The following is a 14,583-nucleotide window of genomic DNA, read 5'->3' on the forward strand; positions in this document are numbered from 1 at the left end:
TGTGTTTCGACTGTGGTGGACACCGGAGCCACCGGAGGAAACTTACGCCAACACGGAGAGAACATACAAACTCCACACAGAAGCGCCAACTGACCCAGCTGGGGCTCAAACCAGCAACAATCTTGCTGTGCGGCGACAGTGCTAACCACTGAGCCTGCCAATATATTTTTGGTTAAATAAAATATTGACCACTACTATGGATATTTGAAGTATGAAATGGTTCATTCCACTGTGGCAACCTCTGATACATCAGGGTCTAAGCCGAAGTAGAGGGGTTTACTCACCTTTTTTAACATCAACTAAAAGCTCTAAATGCAACTCCTTTCTTAAGTTAAGTCAACTTATCGGTTTTTACAATGCACTGTATATTACATTAAGTACATGTCTGAATAAGTATGTCATGTACAGTATATGCTTCACAAATACATAACTGTAATGCTGAATGACATCAGAACATTAACTTCACTCATATTTAAAACAATTACAGGAGACAATTGCATTTATTGCTTTCAATGAATACTAAATCACTTTTATAAATTATAGATGCAATAAGGCCAGCCTCAAAGAATTTATCACTAGAAGTCTTTAGTAAATGTGCGCTGGTGCAAACTGTGGGTAAATCACATCTCAGTAATAGCCCTGAATCTCAGTTGTGTTTGATCTTGACACAGATTCTTGCACAAAAGCTATGCTCTGACACAAAGACATGAATCAAAATTGATCTGCTGTGAATCACTGTTTTTTTAAGGACTTATATCTTCGAGTGAAAATCAAGGCATATAGTTCCACGATGACAGATATCAATTGAAAGTAAGTTCCATGAGTCTGGCTGTTCCTATCTTGTGCATCCTCATATTCATAACATTTAGCCTACGGACAAACCAGAATAAGATCAGTCAGTTTGCACAGAGAAGGACAGATCAATGTTTGATTGAATTTCCTCGCATTTTTGAGAATGTCTTTAAAAATGCACTGATAATTCTACTGACGACACGCCATTGTGAATGCATGATGGGTTGGGAGCTTGTTATAGGAATATGTGCAATGTCAAGTGTGCTTTGCTGTGTTACAAGGACTTCTGCTGCTAAGGGGAGAATGGAAAAGTCTCAAAGAAATCCTTTTCCTGCAGAAAGTATTGATGCAGAAATAGTTACCGCACAACAGAAGGCACAAGCCTAGATGGATAATACAAATGGATTTGTACAATTGATAGGTCCCGAGAAAAACCCTAATGTTGCTGCCCTGATGTAAACTCATATCCGTGGACAGATTCATTGGAATTACAGTCACTACAGTAGATCAATGATTGATGTGGGTCTCATGAGGCTTTTCTCAGTGCAGATGGTCTGAATGAGAAATGCGGCTGTAGGTCTATGGTTTGGGCCCTCGGGGGCCTGTGTGAAAGCAAGGGGCTTTTGATCAGCTATCGCTGCTCAGGGGTCTTCTCTCGGACACAGGCTAGCTTAGTATTGGAAAAATGGCAAATGGTTTAATTGCATGCATTGATCCACTGCCACCACCTTTGTATACTAATTTACATAATCAGACACACTCACACACATAGGGTCAAAAGTGTTCCCACAACTGCCGGTGAGAAACACTTTCTGCCAATATGTTTTGGGTCAAAAAATAATATGGACTTTTATGGATTTCTGAAAACATTGAGAAGTAATTTTAGGCACAGAAAAGTGCCTAAAAGTAAAAAGGTGCTCGTTTTTTTGTGTAATAATAATAATTTAATTATGAGATTTTCTTAAATAATGGTGACTCAGTGGTTAGCACTGTCGCCTCACAGCAAAAAGGTTGCTGGTTCGAGTCCCGGCTGGATCAGTTGGCATTTATGTGTGAAGTTTGCATGTTCTCCCCGTGTTTGCATACCGATTTTATTATACTGTACATATTTGGAATAAAAAAAAAACATTTTCATTTTGGTAAACATCAAATTAAATTTACTAAATTAACTTTATATAGGTGAAATAGTAAATAACTTTAGAGAAGAAATAGCAATCATTCAGTGTAGCATATATTTATGCAAAATGAAACATTCCCTGCAGGCACAGGACGTCAATATGACGTCATATAAACGTTGTACCCCAACGTCATAGAGACGTTGAATTTTGTTCGGAAATAAAAATCAAGTTGATGTCAGAACCCTATGTCAGGCCGATGTCACTGTCCAATGTCCAACCTAAATCAACCTAAAATCAACCAAATATCAACATAATTCGATGTCATTACTGGACCAAAATAACGTTGTCCTTAGACGCTGGCTAGACATTGAATTTTTGTCACCTGACGTCATGATCTGAATTGAACCTAATATTAATGTCTTATGATGTTGTGTGCCTGCTGGGATGTTCATTCTGACTTGTACTTATTAAAATTGTATGATATTTTCAATTATTATTAAATATCTTGCTGACAGATGTAGGTAAACCCTGAGGATGTGAAGAATAGTGACAAAGTATAAAGACTTAAAATGACAATCAATTAATATTTTGTGGCTGCACTCTGATCCTTGAACACTTTTTAGATGGTAATATAATATATATCTTTTTAGATGGTAATATATTCAGTTTATTGCAATTTTATTTAATTGTTTGTTTCATTAACTAATGTTATACTGACTGTCACGATCACCAGCAATCGGCACTCAATAGATCACTGGAATACATGCACAATCGCTTACAGACTACAAATTCGCCATTTTATGGACTACATCTCCATACATGCACTCCACTCACACACACGTTCCTCATCCTGACTGATTGCACACACACCACCGGAGGGACTGATTACACACAGTATATAAGCAGCAAACACACTCTCTCTAGTCGCAGAGTCTTGTTTCCTGTAAGTGACATTACAATGTTTCCTTTGTCTTGTTTTGCCATGTTTTGATCCCCGCCTTGTTAATCTTTTTATCTCTGTCTGCCGCCTGCCTTCCAACCTCTTGCCTGTTACTTTGACCACTTTTCTGGATTGTCTACATACATCTGTTTGCACCCGTGTTGACATTGCTTGCCTGACCTCCTCAATAAACCTTCATGTGGATCCGAACTCTGTTGTCAGTATCACATCCCTGGTTACAGAAGACTCGGCCACAATTCAGCAGGAATGGAGATCATGCGTCTTCGTCAAGGTGAACGGTCTATCAAGGATTATATGGAGGACATTATCAATCTGGCTCATCTAACTATAGATGAGGTATGCCTCATGATATTTTTTCATGGTGGGCTATCTGAGCCACTATACTCAGAGAGTCTAGTTGCACGAGCCTCACTGGACATTAATGTACTACATAGACCCTCCGCAGCTCCATGCTCTAGACCAGGGATGGGCAAACTCTGTCCTGGAGGGCCGGTGTCCTGCACAGTTTAGCTCCAACCCTGATCAAACACACCTGCTTGGAGATAATGAGTGATCTTGGAGACACTGATTAGCATGTTCAGGTGTGTTTGATTAGAGTTGGAGCTAAACTGCAGGACACCGGCCCTCCAGGACAGAGTTTGCCCATCCCTGCTCTAGACCCTCCACAGCTCCATGTTCCAGGCCCTCTGCAACTCCACGCTCCAGGTCCTCTCCAAGTCCAAGCTCCAGGTACACCACCGCTGCATGGTCCTGGCCCTCCATCCCACCCCCTGTTCTGCCTCTGGTCCACCTCCCACCTGAACTGTATTAGGAGTGTCTAGAATCTGCTCCTTAGAGGGGGCTCTGTCATGATCACTAGCATACATGCACAATCGCTTACGGACTACAAATCCACCATTTTATGGACTACATCTCCATACATGCACTCCACTCACACACACGTTCCTCATCCTGACTGATTGCACACACACCACCGGAGGATTGTCAAGGATTAAACACTGATTACACACACTATATAAGCAGCAAACACACTCTCTCAAGTCGCCAAGTCTTGCTTACTGTAAGTGACATTACAACGCATTTCCTTTGTCTTGTTTTAACCCTTGCCTGCCTTCCAACCTCTCGTCTGTTACTTTGACCACTTTTCTGGATTGTCTACATGCATCTGTTTGCACCCGTGTTGACCATTGCTTGCCTGACCTCCTCAAACCTGCATCTGGATCCAAACTCTGTTGTCAGTGTCACATCCCTGGTTACACTGACTAATATGTTGTCTGTAAATTATCATTTGATGTCATCCTTTTTTTTTTTTTTTTTTAAAAACGACAAATTTTTAACCCATTTTATCACGTCTTCAAGCGGTCTCTCAATGAAATTAATTTATACGTCTATAAAAAATATCTGCTCTCACATGCAGAAATACCTTTTTGCTTTTATAAACATTAACTCCATGTATGCTCCATTTTGTAGAACCAGGCAAAGCCAGCAGCATCTAAAAGGCATGACATTTTCCCCGGTAATGTGTAATTGTACCAGAGTCGTCATTCTTCCAATGCCGACCGGGGCTCATTTTTGCTGGTTACTCCAAGGGATGAGCTGAGTCAGACAGAGTGAGGGGAGGGACTGGGGGGTGGGGTATTTTTAGATGGCATTTACTATTTACCCAGCAGCCCCTCTGGGATCAGCACCTGCATGGAGGAAAATACGAACAGTGATGTATTTGAATTGAGGAGCAGTGATTAGTCAAATAAACAAAGTAGGAAATAATGCATAGGGATGGGTGAAGAACAACACAATGAATAATTGAGTGGGATGGGAGGTGCAGTAAGGAAAATTAAAAGCCTTATTCTGAACAGCGATCCAATTCATACACTGAGAGCCCTCATTTAATGCATTATCTCTGAAAACGAGACAAGGGCATTGAGGCAATCTGGTTACACTAGCAATAAATACTTCAGAAAACCCTCTCCACATTGCAACAAATGTTTCGGAAACAAAATGGTATTGTTATTTATTAAAATATCAAACATAAATAAAATAAAAGCAAAAATATTGATAATTAAAAAAAAATTATTTCATTTATTTAAAATAATATTTAAATAATAATTCAAAATATAATTTACTTGCATTTTTAAATGCGGTATTTTTTAAAATAACACAATTTCATATTTCATTTTATGAATATTGCACGTGGTATATCATTAATATATTCTTATTATTATTATTATTATTATTATTATTATTATTAATATAAACTAAATAATAAACTAAAATCTTAATAGGCGACGCAGTGGTGCGGTAGGTAGTGCTGTCGCCTTACAGCAAGAGGGTTGCTGGTTCGAGCCTCGGCTGGGTCAGTTGGCGCTTCTGTGTGGAGTTTGCATGTTCTCCCCGCTTTCGCATGGGTTTCCTCCACAGTCCAAAGACATGCGGTATAGGTGAATTGGGTAGGATAAATTGTTCGTAGTGTATGAGTGTGAGTGAGTGTGTATGGATGTTTCCCAGATAGGTTGCAGCTGGAAGGGCATCCGCTGCGTAGAACATGTGCTGGACAAGTTGGCGGTTCATTCCGCTGTGGTGACCCCAGATTAGTAAAGGGACTAAGCCAAAAAGAAATGAATGACTGAAAATCTGAATAATATTGATTCAAGATTATAAGTTGATATATATATGTGTGTGTGTGTGTGTGTGTGTGTGTGTGTGTGTGTGTGTGTTTGCCTCTGCGTCTGTACATTACAGCTGATATGATTTTGCCAAAATTAATTTCTTCAGTAATATCTTCAGTAAAAGCAATCAGAGAGCTAAACAAATTTTGTCAGCATGACAGATCTCATTCATCTTCATTGTTCTGATGTCTCACCCCATTTTATCAGCTGGTCTCTGAGTGAGTGTATGAGGAGAGTTTACACAGCACTTGCTTGGCATCCTCACCGATTTATTGACGGACTGATTGATCGCCTCAGTCTCGCACCCACAGGCTAACACCTGCTATACAGCCAGTGTACTTCTCTGAAGCGTAACATTTTAATTGAAGTCTTACTGTGGGTCTTTTAACTCTCCTGCACTCTCTCTTTCTCCCTTTTTTTTTAGACACAAACACACTGCTAAAGAAGCCACCGCTGTTCATCAGCTCTGCAGTAAAGCAGCCGCCCTCCTCATTCACATTTGCAGATTTCCATTTCCACACGACTCGGTGGCCTTGTTTTTCACAATGAAAGGAAATAAAGGCCTTACCTTTGCTGCCTGTCAGAGAAGCTTACTAGCTTTGTCGCCTCTGAAGACAGGAGATAATGCGCGGGAGAAAATGAGGCAGTCGTGTGTCAGAACGCAGCGGAGACGCATTAACCTCCGAGAGTCTTTCTCTCTCCATCTCCTTGTCTGTTTTTCCTCTTATTTTCTTTTCTTTCTGTCTTTCCTCTTCTCTGATAACACCCCAGACACATTGTACTGTATATACTACTTCCAAAATGACCTTCAGAAGGTGAGGTGTCTAGGTGAGTAGGGTTAAAAAGGTCATGCTTTACAATAAGGTTCCATAATGATAGTTAATGTACTAACATGAACTAAGGATGAATAATAGGTGTGCAGCATTAATTAATCATAGTTCAACAATTACTAATGCAATATTTCAATCTAAAGGTGTGCTTGTTAACATTACTTAATGCACTGGGTGTTAACAAAAACTAATAAATAACAGTTAATTCATCAATTAATGTTAATCAATGATGCATAAATAGGCCTGCTGTAATGATTGTATTGTTAATTGTTTGTTCATACGAGTAAATACATTAAATACCATTAACCAATGGAGCCTTAGTGTTATCAAAAATGCACAAACTGCAAAATTATACTTTCTCTTTTGATTGATTTTTTTTTTTTTGCAATGCCATACCTGTCAACCCTCCCATTTTTCATGTTTTCCTCCATTTTTCTTCTGTATTTTACATTGCTATCCTGCTATCATTCCATAAAGGATATTCCCATATTTTCTCCCATATTTTCAAACTTTCTATGAAGGGTGGCAATAAACATTAAAGAGCCAAGCCTCCCTATGTATATGCAGCCCATACAGCCGAACCACCAGGGGATGCCCCTTGCTCTTAAATCTAAATCTGTTCTGTGCCTTAATTTTATTTCGACATGAAAACACTTTAAAGGGCACCTATAGTGAAAAATCTACTTTTCAAGCTGTTTAGACATGTGTGTAGGTATAGTGTATAGACCGTCATATTGGGGTGATATAAACACACACAGTCCTTTTTTTTCAATTTAACAACATAAAAACGGTGGACCAATTGGAGCGGTTTTCAGATCGACCGCAACTTGACATAGGAGTGCGGTCCCCCCGCCCACTGAATTGATTGACAGCTGCGTATTAACATGTCCCGGTAGTCACGTGTATAATCATATCAACAAGAGAGGACAAGCGCAAAGCAACCGGGAATAAAAGGTCTGTTCCGTTTGCTAGGATCATCAATCATCATCAAATGTGATCAAGAGTGAGTTTCACAAGTTTAAAATGTTTTAAAACAGTGCATGTGTGTAATGAATTACAGCGATTTACTTCAGCTTTACTTTATCACCACAGCCGCGTGTCAGGACAATTATAAAAGTATACGTTTCAATCCCGGTTTGTGGAGGTTAAATCAGGTTTATTTTGTACATTAACATAAGAGATATTCATACAGCTGTGGAAATTAGCCTGTATCCTGTCACATTTGCGTGCAAAAAGAGTGTAAATCTAAACGCGTGCACTGTGTGTCTGCTCTGCTGTGTATTTATGTCTGTCTGTTGTCTGAATCAGCCGAGGGAGAAGACTAAAGCACGCAGAAAGGCACGTAGAAACGGTGGGCAGGGAGGACTAGCCTTAAAGGTGGAGTACAACAAAACCGCAAGCTGACGCAAAAAGGTATAAAATAGAAACTTATAAAAGGTATAATAAAATAATCTGATGGGTGTTTTGAGCTAAAACTTTACAGACACATTCTGGAGACACAAAAGACTTGTATTAAATCTGAAAAAAGGGGTAACCTAGGTGCCCTTTAAACAATTAGTAAATTGTTAAATATAAATATTAGTAAATATAAAAACAACAGGATTCCCTTCCTTTCCATTACAGGAGCCATTCCCCCTCCATTGCAATCCTCAAAACAGTTCATGTAGCGGTTCGTGACAGTCAGATGTGCTCGATAGTGATAAATAGACACCGTTTCACAAACGGATTCTACACACCATTTAAAGAGGAGCAAAGGTGGACTCTCTCGGTTTTGGGTGTGTGTTTGAACAGGCATATACACATAATAATAATAATAATAATAATAATAATAATAATAATATAATAATAATACCTAAACATGTCAATCTTAGTGGGTTTTCTTTTAAACACCACAAATTTTGTCTTAAATGAACATAAAAAGTTAGGAAAGCAATCAAATACTTAGCATTTTTAAAGAAACCTCTGTTATTTAATGTAATCAAATGTACATGATTCATTCGCTGCTCTTTAATTATAATGTTTAAATTATAGAGTGAAGAAAAGGTTAATGATATTATTTGATAACTTGGTTCAATTTCTTTATAATAGCTAATAATTTTAATAGGATAAACTGTTTGCTAGTTTATTTGCAGCTTTTTCTAATGTATACTATTTATTCTATCCTTTGTAAATAATAATAATATTTAAAAAAACCCATTACTGACCGTATCCCCTATTTTCACATCCCAATGTTCCTTAAATGTTACAGTATGTTTGAATATGCGAATGAAGCATTGTTTAAATAAATAATGCGCTCATTCGAAGACAGTTCTAGTACAAAATTCTGAACATTTGATGAAGTCACTTCAAAATGAAAAAAAAAATACATAAATCTATATATAAAAAGTCAAAATGCCCAAAATCGAAAAACTGAAGTGTTTTGCTTGCAGAGTCTCACCTTAATCAGAAAACAAGAGTCTGTTTCGAATGATGTGATTCTCAAATTGGGTCCTTCAAACCTCTCTTTGAGTCTGTGTATCTCCCTAGACTGCCTGCCACAAGGAAGGGTGGATGAAGAGCAGAATAATCGTGAGATCTGCTGGCACTACTTCATGTTTTTCTCAGAGTTTTTCTTATCAGAGGACAGCTGGTTCACGGACGCACTGCTGCCAGGTTATTAGACAGTTCTTCTCTTTTATCTGAACCTTCCATGTTTTCTGTGACAACTTATTTCACAGAGACATCAGATACAGTGATCGTGTTTGCCAGTGACAGACTGATAAAAGTAGATTAAGCAAGATAAAGTTCATTGAACTTGAGCTGAAATTAAAAATGTAAAAGCAACACCATTTTGCTATCCTAGTTTGACCAATTGTTGAGGATTGAGAAAGCCCTTGGAGCTCAAAAGATACAGATGTTGGAGTTTCACTTATTACACATGCTGTAAATTTACAACCAATCACATAAGACTAATAAAGATAATATTGCTGGATATTATTATAATGCACACTGTGAATGTAAAATGTCATCCACTAAAATACAAAGTATAGATTAGACACCAGCCTGTTACATCTCATACAGTGCATCTGGAAAGTATTGATAGCACTTCACTTTTTCCACATTTTTTGTGTTACAGCCTTACTCCAAAATAGATTAAATTTCCTCAAAATTCTTCACACAATACCCCATAATGACAATGTGACAAAACATTTTTGAATATGTTGCAAATTTATTAAAAATAAAAAGCTGAAAAAAATCACATGTCCATAAGTATTCACAGCCTTTGCCGTGAAGCTCTAAATTGAGCTCAGCTACATTCTGTTTCCATTGATCATTCTTGAGATGTTTCAGCAGGTTAATTGGAGTTCACCTGTGGTAAATTCAGCTGATAGGACATGATTTGAAAAGGCATACATCTGTCTATATAAGGTCCCAGGGATGCATGTCAAAGCACAAACTAAGCATGAAGACAAAGGAATTGTCTGTAGACCTCCGAGACAGGATTGTCTCGAGGCACAAGGCTGGGGAAGGATTTGGAACCACCAGGACTCTTCCTAGAGCTGGCCGGCCATCTCAGCTGAGTGATCAGGGGAGAAGGGCCTTAGTCAGGGAGGTGATCAATAACCCGATGAGCTCCAGCGTTCTTCTGTGGAGAGGAGAACCTTACAGAAGGACAAACATCTGTGCAGTCCACTAATAAGGCCTGTATGGTAGTGTGCCCAGACAGAAGCCACTCCTTAGTAAAGGGCACATAGCAGCCTGTTTGGAATTTGCCAAAAGGCATCTGAAGGACTCTTAAACCATAAGAAACAGAAATCTCTGTTCTGATCGAGTGAATGCCAGACATTACATTTGGAGAAAACCAGGCACCGCTCATCACTAGCCTAATACCATCCCTACAGTGAAGCATGGTGGTGGCAGCATCATGCTGTAGGGATGTTTTTCAGCAGCAGGAACTGGAAGACTAGTCAGGTGATGAATGCAGCATCCCGAATGAAAACCTGCTTTAGAGTGCTCTTGACCTCAGACTGGGGCGATGGTTTATCTTCCAGCAGGACAATGACCCAAAGCACAACGCCAAAATATCAAGTGGCTTCACAACAACTCGGTGAATGTTCTTGAGTGGCTTAGCCAGAGCCCAGAACTAAATCATATTGAACTCTGGAGAGATCTGAAAATGGCTGTACAATGTCACTTCCCATCCAACCTGATAGAGATTGAGAGGTACTGCAAAGAGGAATGGGCAAAAATTCCCGAAGACAGGTGTGATGCCTAGCTTGTGGCATCATATTCAAAAAGAATTAAGGCTGTAATTGCTGCCAAAGGTGCATTAACAAAGTATTAAGCAAAGGCTGTGAATACTTATGTACATGTGATTTTTTAGGTTTTTTTTTTTTAATACATTTGCAACAATTTCAAAAAGTCCTTTTTCACATTGTCATTATGGTGTATTGTGTGTAGAATTGAGGAAATAAACGATTTTAATCCATTTTGGAATAAGACTATAACATAAAAAACTGTGGAAAAAGTGAAGTGATATGAATACTTTCAGGTTGCACTGTATGTAGAGAGACTTACAGCAAATAACTAATATTCTGACATTGTTGCAGCATATTTGTCTTGGTCTGTTTTGTAGGCTTAACTGGTTAATATTAAGGTAAGATTATACAAACACTAACTTAATTCAAGCGAAGACTAACAAACATTGAGTTGGCTATTATTGCAAAATAACCTCCCTTAGGTGATACAAGACCGTTCATTCATTATTCAGACATTATATATTCTAATCACTCGACTGTTCAGTTCGCCTGATTCTATTGAAGTTCAGCTGCAGTTGTTATCATTAGTGTGTTTTTTCATTCTCTTCCTTGCTCTGTATTTCTGACCTCAATACCCTCTAACATGCTTTAATCACTCATTGCTATGCTATTCACTATCGCTCTCAACATTCTACTCTGAAATATGCTTGCAAAGACATTTTTCTTTCGTTTCATGTTCAAAACATGAACCACAGTCATGTGGAAATACATTGTGGATGCACACAGGAAAAATTGCAGGAAAATGAGATGGGTTTGCTGCGTTCATTTCAAATTCAAAGGAATTTCGCTGATTCAATCAAATCCCTGTGGAGACGGCTAGCTCGGTTTTAGCTCTGCTCATCTTCCAGACCTGCAATAGCATAACTAAATGTTGGAAAATATTATGAAAAAAAGAACATATAGGGCACTCAACCTAAAATATTACAAAGCGAATTCACACTCTGCACTTATTAAAAAGCCATTCGCTGACAGTTAAAACTCATTTTGAAAAGCTGCTCATTTTATGGCCTAACAATTGGGACTAGGTGAGACTATTTAACTCAAATTGAAACACAGTAATAAATGCCTTGCAAGAGTTCATTCAGCCGTGCATTTAGAAACGAGACCTTTATCCTACCAAACCAAGTAAAAAATGTTTTATTCCACTTTATAGTTTGCATGCTGCCTGCACATGGGGTGGTCCTCCATGCAGGGAATTTAGCCCAGCAGTCATTCTTCTTCCTCTTTCCTCTTTCTTAAGCCAAAGATGAGGAGTATGAGATCCAAATAGGTCAATAAAGGACGGGTTTGTGCTCCCCCACCACCATTACCACTGCATTAATATTCAGACCATCTGTACAGCTAAACACGCAAGCATGAAGGCATATCCTTTCCACCAGTTTTTAACAAAAACTAAATGCCTTCGCTTTCATCAAAGGAAGAGGAAAGGTGCCAGTGCAGGGCTGCTCTGAAAAGTCACCTTCAAGCAAATGTCCCAGCCCTCTCAGTAAGAAATGAATAAAACTAAATGCTCTCAAACAAAATAGTCATTTGATTAAAGTCCTTTCAATATTTACCTTAAAAATTGTTTACCTTAAGGATGGTAATCTAAGTTGGCGCCAATGTTGTAATGGTTAGTGCGTCGATACATGGCATGGAGTTTAATTCCCGCCTCGAGGTTCTATGCTGATCCTTCCCCTCTTTCTGCTCCCCATTCTTTCCTGTTTATACTTTCTTCTGTCCTGTCAATTAAAGGATTAAAAGCCACCAAAAAATAATTCTAAAAAAAAATAAAGATGGTATTCTAATGATAATATTTGAAAGGAAATATTAAATAATTAACTCAAAGCACGCACACACTATCCTTCGGCTTAGTGCCTGATTTATCAGGGGTCACCACAGTGGAATCAACCACCAATTACTTTGGCATATGTTTTACACAGTTGATGTCCTTCTAGTCGCAGCCTAGTGCTCAGAAACCCAGCACTTATTCACACACACATTGATTCACTATGGCCAATATAGTCTACCTAATTCAACTATACAACATGTCTTTGGACTGTGGGGGAAACTAGAGCACCCAGAGGAAACTCCAAACTTCACACATAAATGACACCATGCCTAACCGGGACTTGAACAGGCTGACTTTTTCGCTATGAGGTGACAATGCTAACCACTGAGCCACCATGCTGCCCTCTTACTAAAGAGTATTTTCCAAACTATAGCAACAATATAATTGTTACAGTCACCAGCGATCTAGACTACAACTCTGCCACCAAATGGACTACAAATCACAGCATGCACCGCGCACACACACCAGTTCATAATCTTGTCTGATTGCAAACACCCACAGCTGAAGCTGCTCAAGGACTCATTACACAGATTATTTATACACCACATTTGCTCACACACATTGCTGAGTGTTATTTGTTTGTTTTGTAAGTCAAATGAATCTGTAACTTTACAAAGTGTTTCATTTCTATGTCTAGCCTTGTTCCTTGTTTATCTTTCCTTTCTCCGGTTTTGTCCTTTTGCCTGTTCAGCGACGATGACTTCTGGATTATCTGTATGAACTCTGATTGCTCCCGTGTTGGCTGTTGCCTGCCTGACCATCCTGTTAATATTAACCTGCATTTGGATCCTCCCTCCTTTGTCAGCGTGCCTGCTTCACATTAAAATAATATATGTTGTTACAATATAACAACAATATTACTCACTTTTTAAAGGGCACCTAGGTTACCCCTTTTTCAGATTTAATAGAGTCTTTCGTTTCTCCAGAATGTGTCTGTAAAGTTTCAGCTCAAAACACCCATCAGATTTTTTATTATACATTTTATTCAATTCTATTTTATACATTTTTGCACCAGGAGGCATTTTTGTTGTACTGCGCCTTTAAGGCTAGTCCTCACCGTCCACCGTTTCTATGTGCCTTTCTGCGTGCCTTAATCTACTCCCTCGGCTGTGTCAGACAACAGCCAGACATAAAAGAAGAAAATCTCGTGTAGCGTTTGTGAAAAATACTACAGTAAGAACTTTACCAATGAGTATTTGATGTAGAGTTGCAACGATGAGTCACACACAATGTCGTTACAAAGTTCACGCTCACACACAGATACACACACACACACACACACAGACACAACGCGGACACGACATGCACACACACAGATATACACACACACACAGCGCAGACACGTCACGCACACACACAGACAGCAAGCGCGTGCGATTAGCTTTGCACTCTTTTTGCACGCAAATGTGACATGATACAGGTTCATCTCCACTGCTGTATGGATATCTGTTATGTTAATGTACACAAACCGGGATTGAAGCGTCTACTTTTATAATTGTCCTGACACGCGGCTGTGGTGATAAAGTAAAACTGAAGTAGATTGCTGTAATTCATTACAAAGGTGCACTGTTTTAAATAATTTTAAACTTGTAAAACTCACTCGATCACATTTGATGATGATTGATAATCCTAGCAAACAGAACAGATCTTTTTTTCCCAGTTGCTTTGCGCACGTCCTGTCTTTTTGGTATGATTATACACGTGACTACCAGGATATGTTAATACAAAGCTGTCAATCAAACTTGACTCCAACGTCAAGTCGGTCTGAAAACCGTTTCAATTGGTTTTTTAAATTAAATTGAAAAAAAAAGGACTGGGTGTGTTTATTTCACCCCAATATGACGGTCTATACATTATACCTACACATATGTCTGTCCAAAAAGATTTTTCACCATAGGTGCCCTTTAAGTAAAGTCAACTTGTTGCTTTAATTGCACTGGTTTAACCAAATTTTTTAGGTTAAGTAACTTTTTACAATTCACTTGCAAAGGCTCTAGTGAACTGTAATGTTGTTATCAAACCATGTTTTAGTGCAAATTCTAAAAACAAATCACTATGAATTGATTTACTCAAGATGAGTTTGTGAA

Source organism: Danio aesculapii, chromosome 21, assembly GCF_903798145.1.
Source record: "Danio aesculapii chromosome 21, fDanAes4.1, whole genome shotgun sequence".
Lineage (NCBI taxonomy): Eukaryota > Metazoa > Chordata > Actinopteri > Cypriniformes > Danionidae > Danio > Danio aesculapii.